The 12,884-nt window shown below is 34.5% G+C and overlaps 1 protein-coding gene across 3 annotated transcripts in view; it reads right to left on the reverse strand.

Annotated features, from left to right (window-relative positions):
- The window catches only part of LOC106664542, a 382,600-nt gene that overhangs the window by 221,037 nt on the left and 148,679 nt on the right, over positions 1-12,884 (reverse strand). The window lies entirely within an intron of this gene.

Genomic DNA, 12,884 nt, shown 5'->3' on the forward strand with positions numbered 1-12,884 from the left:
CTCATTATTGGCACATATTGTAAACATTGGCACATTCATATTGAACATCTCATAACATGCCTAGTTATATACGATGCTAGTAAAAAAACAGATCTTCAACGAAAACAGAATTAAAATTTCAATTATTGCCTGAGTGATGAAGCTAAAGGGACCGCCCTGTTTCGTCACTTCGTCGTCCACTTGACGGTGCATTTGCCGAGGGCGTCGAATGTCGGCAAATTTTGTTGGTTCAAGGGTAAAACGAGTTCTGATGAACAAAATTGATTTTCTGTTAATACCCACTTGAAACCGTTCCTTTACATAACAACCATTACTCTTCTTTAGTCATGAAGACCCATTCGAGTTGGAAAATTATCGCTGGGTAATCAAATCTCGATTAATCAGAAATTTGAGTTTGGACTAAAAAAGCCGCTTTTTATAATAAAAAATAATTATTAAAACTTTAATTTACCATCAAATAATGTAAACACAGAAAAACATTCATTTTCACTTAATTGTTAACATTTAAACAAAAAAAAAGCCAATTCGTTAACTGCGTGTCAGTGGGTTGGCTGTGATCATTATTACAGTAACGCATATCCATAAGTTTTAAGACAGGAAATTTTATTTTAAGAAATTAATGAATACGATCACCTTTTCCAATTTGTTTCCATTAGTAATAGGTAATGGATGTTTTTTTTAAATAATCACTTGATCATGAGTGACTGTCGGGCGGATTCACTCTGGTTTGGCAAATCAGAAGCATTTCGGCTTTTTGCCTTTTTTTTCTATGTTAGGTTGGACTTGTCTGTCGGACTAAACCAGCGAGAGTAGGCGGATCAAAATGATCGGTAGCAACGAAATTACAGGTTCTTCACCCTGAAGCCCAAAAAAGGGAAACCTGAGAAATTTTGTGTTTTGTTTGTTCCGGTCAGTTCATTGAGGTCCTACAAAGTATAAGTTGTACATTTTCTGTATTCATAACTTTTTTTTCCATGTAACATTTCAAATAAGTCGCATTTTTGGAATGTCATAGTCATAGTCATGTTAACTTTCTTGAAATTATGAGTTTCTTGTTGACTTGGTAAGCAGTGTCGCGTCGTTTTTTTCATAAGACATACATGCCTAGTAGTATAGATTATAAATAGAAAAATTGTACCATTTGTAAATAATTTACAAAGAAATACCCACCCATAGCTCGTGAGCGGTCATATGACCTTAGAAGGAGACAAGCCATGTTTTTGGATGGATGATCTAAAGACCATTTTTCAACTACTATGTTAATTAACGTATGATCTGTTCTTACTATTTACTATATGACTTTATATTTTGATCTATTTTTTTCTAATATCTGTTGATTTATTTTTATTCCCATTTTTATTGCGTATATTTACTGTAGTGTTTTAGTATTTTGCAGGTTTTAAACAGTTTGGTTCTTTTTTATGTCAATTTCTTTCTGTATGTGAGCTCTGTTTATGCTCTAACTTTTAGAAATCCTTATTTTGGTTTTTTTGATTTATAGTTTATTTTTGGAGTTTATGTTATAGCTTGTCTGGTATTTTTGTATTCTTTATAGTTTTACTTACTCTAAATAAATCCGAACATACATTACTGAAAACTAGTGAGTAATTACACCCTTCGAGTTTTAGTAAATTAATAATTTAACATACGATTATAGTGCAAAATTTACCACTGTTTATTTCTTCTTTAACGCTTCATTTTCTAAGAAAACACGATGCAGTTGTTTTTTTCCAATGCACTTTAAAGAGAAAATAGTCAATAGTACTAAAGGCCATTCTGCAAAAATTCTCCATGCCACAATTATACAATTAAAACGAAATGACCGTATTCGTATAATTCTTAGCAATCTCAATCTAGGAGGCATTTGGAACATTTCGACCGAATGAAAAACCTTAAAGGTTTCCTTCTCGACAGTCCGGACACCTTTCAGGCGAATTGAAAAGGCGTGAATACAAAAGAGACTTTTTTCGCATCCCTTTGTTCGCCTGGTCGGTGCGAACATCCTAGAGACATAAAAGGGCCTCATTTGTTAACGAACACAGTCGGTCATATCGTTGAAATTGTCCAATTCAAGGTGTCAAAAGCGTTTACTCAAAACGCCAATGGAACATTTCATTACTACTTACTTACAAAAGCATACAAAAAAAATCAAGAAATGTAGGCGTCAGATTTACAAAAGTTAAACCTCATATTCCAGATAACATGAAATTCTAAATTTATAAGTTTTGTACAACTGTAATGTGAATTTTTATAAACATTGGTAATTTGAATGTTGGAGTGTTTATAAAGTGACAAAGGTGAAATTGGGAACAGAAACTTTATTCCTAGGCTGATAAATTTACGGTTTTAAGGGGTTTAACAGGCCTCTTTTGTCTACTCAACACGATACTACCTGGCCCATGTGATGTAAATTCGCTGTAATTAATGCAGAATTGAATTAGTGAAAAAAGAGAATATTGATAAAGATAAAGATGAATTTGATTGAGGATGAAAATCATAATTCTTTCCACTATGACAAAATCTCAAATCAAATCATTCATATACGTGTATTTCATTCATGTGCTGAAGGTCATAATTAGCATAAGTTATGCAAAAACGGTATAAAACCATGGTCTAGCAAGGCCTGCTGGTCGCTTTTGATAATGTTCGGTTAAAATTCATCTGGCAGAGAAAAAAAACAGCTAAAAAGCAGATCAAAAAATATCGGCAACAATCAACCTAGGGGTTAAGTACATCGCAAACCATTAAAGGAAATCCATAAAATAGACGAGAGATTTTGCAACACGTCTATTATCAACTGGAGCGTGTAGCATTCAAATGGGAGGATTTGGTGGCCTTTTGACTAGAGACGAAAACAGTAGTGTTACTAAATGCATATGAGTGAAAATTATCCATAAACTAAAGTAAAATGAAAACTACTATTTGTTTATACATATACAGCTGTGCCTACCTAGGTGCTAGAATTATAATTATTCTTGTTAATTTGATTTATATTTTGTCACTATTCTGAGGAGTAAAAAAACCACTTCCTAAAAATATTCATAATCATTGTCTTGGTAGGTGCAGGTTTATTACTTAGATCTACTGTAACGCCGTCTGTTTTTTTGCAGAGACATAATTTGTGAGCGTATGTTTTTCATCATCGTCTCAATGGCCAGCACCAATTCATCTATGTCAAAATCTGAGCAGAAAAGTGAAACTTTTAGATCAGTCAATAAGATATGTATCAAACCATTATTCGTTTCTCAATTACGGTTTGCCTGAAATGACTGCAATAGCACGAGAAAAACTTGGCAATACCCAAATACCTTAGAATGACTTTGCCAGACAGTACATAATTAAAATCTTGTTTGGTGCGAAAGAAGACCCAGGGAAAGAATTTAGTTAATGACAGTTGAATACCTAATACTTGATCGGATCAAGTCAATTGAACTGACCTAAGGAACTAGGAAAAGTACAATAAATCGTAGCTCAAATTATAAATGTCTGGCTTTAGAAATAGCAACAATTTGATAATTGGAAATCTGATAGAAATATTTTTCACAGAAGCTCCGGCTACACCTATGCACTCCCTTAGCTTGAAGAAGTTGTGGCTAGTTAAACCTCCTGTGCTCCAAAATTTTGCGTTCACCATTAAAAAATTCCACGACTTTCTCCAGAGGGCACATACACACAGTTTATAATCGATTTTTTTGTTGCTTAATGTCAATAATAATCATGTCTTTTTGCGTAATTTGGCTTAATTTTGGGATGGGGATGGGTCAAAAATTTCAGGAGAAAGAGTAGGAATCGAACCTACAACCGCGGGTATACGATCCAAGATGCCCCCAATAAATAAATATTTTCAATAAATGATGAATTAATATATTTATCACGATTTTTATCGGTACAAATTTATTACTTGGTTGTATTTGGTTTTAAATTAAAATAAATCACGCACTAAAACCTTTTTTCCGCGTAAAAGTGGCTTTTTCACCCTATAAAAAAAGTACGGCAAAAAAGGGTTCGTGCGAACGTAAAAGGGTGCTGGAAAAGGTTAAAGGCATATGGGGTCGCTTGGCTTAGGTAAATGTATAAGCCAGGGGGAGGTTAGGCTATGTGCGCCTGTTGAAGGGGAAGTGAAGTCCCACCGGTGGGACTTGAAATATCAAGAGCCTTCCTTAGCTTTATGTAAGACTGCCAATATTCCCGAGTCCACTAGTACATTATTCATTGATACTTTTGATGCCAATCTCTGGGCCACGCAGCAGAAATTTATTGTCCTTTGACGTTCGCACTACAAAGAACATCACTATATATTAAATATTTACCTAATATTCTATTTTTGATATTGCTTTTTGTACGTTACTGATGCATGTTGTATAAACAAGGAAAATATAAACATTGAGAAATCTATACTTAATGAAGTCTAGTTCCTAGCTCCTATTAATTTTGTCTGATTTATTTAAGCAGAAAAAATTAATTAAAATTATCTGTATTATTACGCCAATAAAAACGAGTTAAAAGATTATTTGTAAATATTAACGGATAAAGTGATAAAAGATTTTATTTGGCAGGCCTTTCGTGATTTTTCTCTTGATTATTGGGGAAATATTGTTGAACTCGCAGTGACCGTAAGAAACCGCCGATTCGATGTAATAAATCCTTTTTTTCACCATGCCAGAGTTTTAAAATTGGACCCTCGTCCAAAAAACACGTTTAATCCTGTCATATAAGATAAACGAAACCATTAATTTTGTTCGAGAAGCCAATAAAACTGGCCGAGCGAAGCAATTATCCAGCAGCATTAGCCCCAGCAGACAAAAGAGGCTGACCCCTACACGTTTAATTAACTTCCTCTGCAATTACCAACTTAGTTTCTATTAATTATTTGATGCCAAAATAATCTCCAGATGTCAGGCACAGTTGAAACAGCAATTGATTTTGATTGCGAATAAATTATAAATAAGTATTACTGGGAATGATAAACCAAATGTGTAATTTTAATTTTCATGTTGTTAATTTAAATACCATTAACAAAAACATCACAGATTATTTAGGGAACATTTTTTTTAAACAACAAAATATAAGGGCAGCATGTACGGTGGATCAATTTCTCACAAATTAAAGGGGTAGTTGTGTAATTAAACTATTTTGATCCAGTCTATGATTAAACTTTGCTGAAAAAATATATTCAAGAGACAAATTTACTAATTATTATAAATGACAAGAGGTAACACTATCAGTGTTTTAGGTAGTACCTTTCTCTCTGCTAATCTCAATTTATAATTATTTAAATTTTCTTGTGAAGAATTAGACAAGAATTATCACACGAGAAATCTTGCCCCCTAATTATATAAAATTTTATAGTGAAAACTTTCTCAATTTTTTTCCATGCAGAAATCAGTAATGTTCTTAAGTAATTTTTTTTTAATTTTAATTATTTTATCAGCTTCTAATTAAATATATTCTCAATTCTCAATTAATTATACACAATTTCTTCGAAATAAAAAATTTCTGTCCCAGGCGGGATTCGAACCCACGAGTTTCGGCTAAATACGCCGCTGCTCTACCACTTGAGCTTTTCATTTCGACTGCCCCATTTTATTCCAATTGTTAGCAAATCGCGGCTTCATATAGAAACACTTTTTATTAACGATTGTACTTCATTAGTCGTGGGTTCGAATCCCGCCTGTGACACAAATTTTTCATTTCGAAGAAATTGTATATAATTAATTGAGTTTTTTTTTTACCGATGAGAAAATAAATAGTGTATTTTTTCTCGAAATATTTTTACTATCGGACCTTCTCTGGGTGTTGTATTTGTTCTATCAATAAACATAAATCAATAAATATTGTGAAATATTTATTAAATTATTCAGTGCATAAAAAAGGCGGTGTCGGTTATCATATTGGTTATAAAACATTGTATTACACTTTCTCGTAGATTAACAGGAGTACGAGAAAAAATTAAATTTCGGAGAATTTTTCCACTTGACCATTTATTCCACGAGGCTAGAAATTTATAACCTTGAATTCCTTGGATCGGGTTGTGTTTTTACAAATAAAATATAAAATATAGAAGGAAAACGATTTTCAAGCCCCAGGCTGACTAATAGGTTTCTGTGCTTAACCATCCTGTGTATTGAATAATTAGCTTTGTTTCCTTGGAAGTGGTTCTCCCGGTACAAATTTAATAAGAAGTTTTTTTAAACTGGATTTGGTCTCTTTTTTAAGATTTTAAAAATCCTCTCCTCCACTGCAATCTACATAGATTTATTACGGAACCCATATAAATTATAACCACACTTTGGAAAGTGCACTTTTTCCTATATGACTAAGCACTTCTTTCTTTGCCAACTTTCATATTTGTCGTTTTTAAATCCTGTGCACAGAATTGAATTGCATGGACCTCAGCTTTGACAATAGTTAGGATTATTCCAAGGGGTTTTGCTAGTTTGGTCGTATTACCACTAGACCCACTCCCGGTTCCATCTTCGATCCATCTGTGCCACGTATTATATTCCGCAAACCTGATGCTACTTTTCTTTTAAAGTTCTCCGTTATCTACGATCACTCGGAAGAGTATGCCGTTTTTCTCTCATTTTTTTAGGTACCAGAATTTTGTGTCGGTTCCACCTTAGATCTGACTTTATTTCCTCGCATGTCAGGAGTCTGTTGGCACTCTCGAAATTCACCTTTTGTACATAAACATGAAATGGTGGAATGTCAAATGCAGTATTTATTGCTGTAGTGGGCAGGTAGCCATTGTCTCTGTTATATTAAGACATGCTAGTCGTTGTAAAATTTATAGCTTGTTTTGTGATTACTTGTTCAGAACTTTTTTGGCCACTATACTAGATATCAAAACAGGGAGACTCGCGATAAGTGTTGAAAATTTCAAGAGGTGTTCTACTCACTACATGCAACAAAAAAACTTCTTATAAACCCATGTCCAAATCTCAACGACAAAGAAGTAAATTCAGGTTTTGTGATTTGTTTTAATTTTTCGACTTAGGTTCTCTAAATTGCTTATACACTTCAGAATTACTGCCTTTAGACAAATCTTCTGCTTGGCGCCACCTGAAAGAAGGTTAGATTTGCTGTAAGAAAACTTATTTACATTGCAAAATTGATGAAAAGTACTGCACTAAACATTCAGAAAAAACAAAAATGTTGAAATTCGGAATTTCTTCAAAATGTTGGATTGGTAACTGTTAATAACTATGAACTCCTGGAGTTTTGCAAATTCCCTCAAAAATTCCCCATTCAATTTTCTTTCAGCTGTATGCCCACCTTTTTAAATTGCCTTTCTACAGAGCCCAAAAGTTTGCATATTGTTGAAAAAACTGGAGTCGATGATGGAAGGGCTCACTCAATTTTTCCAGGAATTCGTCTGGCTCTTAAGTTTCCTCTCAGTGCTTTATTGTTGGATTCAATCGGTTTACTTAATGTTATCAGCTGTCGTCGTCAGTTTGGTGATTTAAATTATGACTTTGTTTCCTAATTAACATCTTGCTGATATGAATTTTATTACAGCTACTGCAAAGGTAAGGCTACTGCTGCAAGGAGAGAATACCAAGCTCGTTTTCCACAATGAGACGTTCCAGCTGACCGCACCTTCAAACAACTTCATCAGAGGCTGAGGGAAACTGGTTCTTTCTATGGAAGAACGAGGGAAAACAATCAGTGAATTGATGTAGGCGAGGAAAAAATCAACTCTCTGCTAGTGGTCATTTCCTTCCAACTTAGCACCTTTGGTAACGGTTCAATTCTTCCCGTCGGAGGGTATTCCAACCTCTGTCCATTGTGAAACAAAAATATCTATACGATTAACAGAACACAAATTAACATAATGCAATATTTCCTCATTCTGATCAATTCACTGATTTTCTGATTGTCTCTTTTCGTTTTTCGATGAAAGAATCAGTTTCCCTCTGCCTGTGATGAAGTCGTTGCATTGGTTAACATTATTAGCAACCAAAGAAATGACAATAAGAATCATTCTTGAGAGTGCTTTTGGATAGAGTGAAACTAGTTTTTTTAAAAATATTTATAAGTTTAATTTAAAAACAAAAGGTTTGAACTATATATTTATATTTGCAAATTTTTAGAGAGAAAAATCAAAAATTATTCTGCTTAAATCATAGGTTTTAGGTTGCAGGTGTAGCCGAATTTATTTTCTTTCGTCTCAGAGAAAATCTATTCCATTCTTTCTACTTCAGATTTCAATAGATATTGAAAAAAAAATTACCGGACAATCAAAGTCTGAAACAGAAAAATTATTTAAAAGACTTTATGCATATTACTCCCTTTCTGTATTGAATGTTTTATATAAACTCGATTGAGGTTATATAGTTATTTATATGATTAAATTGTTAGCTTTTATTATACAGTTTCTTTTGTTAAAAGTTTTCAACAGAGCTTTTGTCCGATTGTCGTGCGGGCGTTGAAAGCGTTTGAAAAGTTACCAGGCCGCCTATGCGGGTAGTACACTATCGACATATTACTGAATGGAAATACGTAGTGATAAGAGGTGACTGTGACGCCCCGTGTAATTTTACGATTATGCCACCCCTTTATAGTTTATCGTATCCGCCCTAATCTCCTGTGGCAGTAAATAACCGGCTGTTCCCTGCCCATAACACGGCATAAATACGGGCCGGCGTCAAATCATCGGAAACAAATTACCAACAGATTTGGTTATATTTCAATACTGGTAACAAATTTCCGGACTGAGCGGCTAATCGGGCTTAATAAACCCAAAGGGTGACTTTAAAAAAATCGCCCAAAAAAATTACGCCGTAAATTAATTATCGCTGCCCCTTCTACCAGATAAACAAACTTTTTTCTCACCCAGAGGGAAAAATGTAACGTTTTGGCTTATTATAGGGGTAACTGTGCCATGGAAAAATTGCAAGCCGTCTGGGGATGTTTTTTTACGGCGTCTGCCATAAGGGCAGATTACAGAATCATTTATAAGGTACTTTCAAAGGTGAGTCTCCTCGATGCGACTTTCCCTTGAGTGGTTCCACTAGCATTCAGCTGTTTTTCATAAGAAACTCGATATTCCTTGTAAAGTTCATTCTTTAATTATTAACAACCATTTTCCGGCATTTATTTTTTATTTGGTATCTTTTCACTTTTACATAAAGGGAATATTTTCTGTCTACAGCTTTTCGATATTAAACAGCGATATTACAAAAAAAAGTACTTGCTGGAAAACAATAATAACCTAAAAAAATGCATTTGCTATAAAATAAAAACTGGAAAACGATTGTTTTTCTCAAACAGTCGCAAATTGAACATTTTTCAGTTTTTTCCTTATGCGTATATTGGACTTTTGTTTTCATTTTAAATTTTAAATAAAATAAAAACTGGAATACGATGGTTTTTTTCTCAAATAGTCTGTTACAAATTGAACATTTTTCATTTTTTTCCTCATGCATATATTGGACTTTTGTTTTAATTTTAAATTTTGTTTTATAAATTCCAAATATTATTTGTATTGGGATAAAATTTTAATATTTCCGTTAGTTTTTACTTGATATCAGTAGAATTATTTATAAACTTTATGTTCATTACTTACTTTTCGTATTGAACGTTTTTTTTATAAGTATTCAGAAATCGTGAGATGAGGTCTGGTGTGATGTAGGTTTCAGAAAAACATTTTCGTTATCGTGCCAACGTTTCGATCTTTATTGAGATCATCTTCAGGGCTCAAAGTGTTTGTCTTCATTGTGATTGTGCCATTCTAGCGTGTCATGTTGAGAGTGCTTTTTTATAAGCATCGATTGTGTCTATGTATTTACTTATATGTTGAGGTTGTTTGCTTTTATTTTACAGTTTCTATAATGCTGGTAATAAAATAAAGGTACCGTCCGTTATGCTCGTTTTAAGCCAGTATAAGTAAAACATATAGTTCTTATTTTATAAATTAAACAAAAAATACCTGTCCCAATATAGGACGCCTAAAGAGAACCTTCACATTTGAACCACTAGGTTTATCATAATGTGAGTGTTTCTTAGTGACCTATTATTTCATAATTTGTTGAAGCCGTGCACGGCACGATGGCGGCCAAAGCATTATCCTCTGAAGGTGATGCTAATAAAGGTGAAAACGTAGGCAAAAAATGGAAAAGATGTTTTTCTAAACCACCTAATACAACAACGAAACAAACACCACAAAAATACCCATAAAACTAATAAAACTAAGTCATTACGACAGACGAATGAACATCGTGATCGCGCTCCGTAACGCAACGCACCCAACGGGAAGGGACGGTCCCAAAATCCCATAAAACCCTCCTCAGGGAAAGTGACAAACAGTTCAGACAGTTCCTCACTGAAGATGGCGCAATGCCGAAACACGTTGGAATAACTTAAACAAACTACGAGTGTACGCAGTATGTGACCCTGTGCCGGTTCAGCATGAATTCACCGACTCGCAGACCAAAGCCCATTATCAATTCTAAGAAAAGGGACATTTATTAAATCTAATTTAAAAAATGAAAAGATGTACTTTTGAACGTTGCTATATTTTTGGGGTCGATACATCATTGCTTGAATGATTTTTTCGTTAACCAATTGGTTTCCTCTTACAAGATCACAGTGTTCACCACACATGCCATCATCATATACCATACTTTTTCACTTATCGAGAAAAATACACACTCACCGAAATAATTACCTCTCCCTCCCTTTCACCTTCTGATGTTCATTCTACCATAGAACACCTAAAACCAAAAAAGTTCCAGGTTTTGATCTTATCCCAAAAATATGAAGCACTCGTATATCCGAATGTTCTCTAACCAAAAAGCTAGCACATACTACTTCATATAGTCCAATATAAGTCTACTTTTCATTATAGGTACAATTTGAAAAGCTCCTATTCGTCAGATTCTAAATTCTCAAAATATAATCCCCCAAATTCAATTTGATTTTCGTTACTGGAACTCAACTGTCAAACAATGCCATCACGTGGTAGACATTATTTATTCCTCCTTGAGATGGGACAGTACTGTTCTGGGGACCTTCTTGGCATAAGCAAAGGTTTTGTTAAAACTTGACACGCGGGCTTCATGCTCAAGGGCATCCTTCTATCCACGTACAATCTCATCCTGCACAGTTAGATAACTCACTGACTCGTTTGTCCAAGTCATAGAAAAAACCCTTTCTGAATATTTTTCTATGCATGCTGGTGTTCGTCAAGGTAACGTTCTGGTCCCCACTCTATACCAGGTATTCTCAGCTGACATTCCAAACGTTACACTAATTCTCTGTAGTAGTTCCGATCCTGTCAATTCCCCTCAAAAACTCCAACAACAACTCACCTACCAGAATTGGTGCAAAAAGTAAAGAATAAATCCAAATCCACCCACATTACCTTCACTCTCTCTCTCCACCAGTGTACTCAAATTTAAATTTAAAAAAAACGTACTGCTTTACAATACCATAGTTGAGCCGATAGGGACTTACAGACAGGAAGTGTGGGGTTCGGCCAAACATTCGAATATCTGCCGTATTCAAACTGCCCCAACTTTAATCTTTCGAAAGATGCTCCATTTTATGTAACGAACCTAAATACATGTACAGATTTAAATATTCCTTCCATCTAAGATGAAATTCCTTCCCAGTAACTGAAAATTTCAAAAACCCTACCAACCACCGTAAACCATGTCAGAAACGTCGGATCCTGACGAATTCCCACAAACCCTCCTTTCCGATTGAACAGACAATGGCCGCAAGTTCTTCTAGATAGTGATATTGATGATAGTGAAAGTAAAGTTATACTTATAATTATTTAAATAGACAATATTTTAGTAGCATTGCCGTACTACCAACGGGTATATTCTCCACATTTGTTTTTAATTTTGTGTATAGTTCATTTCTCCTTTTGTTATTTATTGTTTTTACTTATTGAAGGAAGTTGTAATGTACTGAAAAAAATTAAAAAAAATAACCCTTCGCATCTTTATTAATAAAAAATTACTAGCTCAGTGAACTAGGCGGGTATTACTAATTCAGATGTTTCCACCGGATGCTCACGAAACCACAACGATTCAGCCTGTTCGGACTGTACAAAGGGTCGGTGCCGTGAGAGTCCCGTATATAGAATAGTTCCATGCAACTTTACCTTTCATACGATGTTTCACACGTCACAAGATACCGTCATTACGCACCTATAAACACGGGCAAAGTTTTCAGTTTCCTAAAATATTTTTTGCTTAATTTTAAATACTTTTATGTAGGTATTAAATCGTCAATTTTTTGAAAAGTGATAGATTTTCTGTAAAGCTCAGTAGTTTAATATCATTAACCTTTCACCATTTTCCCTCTTTTTAAAAAAAGACCTAGGATTAGTCAAATCCGACGGCATGTTAATGTTCTCGTTTAATTGTAAATAGGACCAGGACATGCAAAAACTGAACTTTTTCATAGCATGTGAAGCGTGATGCTTAAATTGTCCCAAAGTAATCAATATTATGTAAAATTTTCCAATTTCCCCGCTGATCCCGGACAAAGAGGGTCAAAAAGCTAGCAAAATGTATTCTAAACAAGGCTATTATAACGACATGGGAATAACGATGGCGATGTCATGGTAGATAGATGGCCGAGACGTGTCGAGTCCTGAGAATCCTGGGCCGTGGGAAGAGGACAACTCGTCCGAGAGTTTCCGTTTAGCACACGTCTCCTCGAAAAAGAAAAGAAAAAAAGACAAAGTTTATTTATTAAAAAAGAACTTTTATCGACCGGGACTACGAAGAATAATAAACATTACCAGTAATATTTTATTAGCCAGGAGCCCGTCGGAAAGCTTGATTGATTGTTTGGCCCCAAGTTTCGACCCCTCCGCAAATTAACCCCGCACTGATATCTTTTAAATTCGACATACCGACCTATTT

The sequence above is a fragment of the Cimex lectularius genome, unplaced genomic scaffold, assembly GCF_000648675.2.
Source record: "Cimex lectularius strain Harlan isolate CLEC.00 unplaced genomic scaffold, Clec_2.1 scaffold13, whole genome shotgun sequence".
NCBI lineage: Eukaryota > Metazoa > Arthropoda > Insecta > Hemiptera > Cimicidae > Cimex > Cimex lectularius.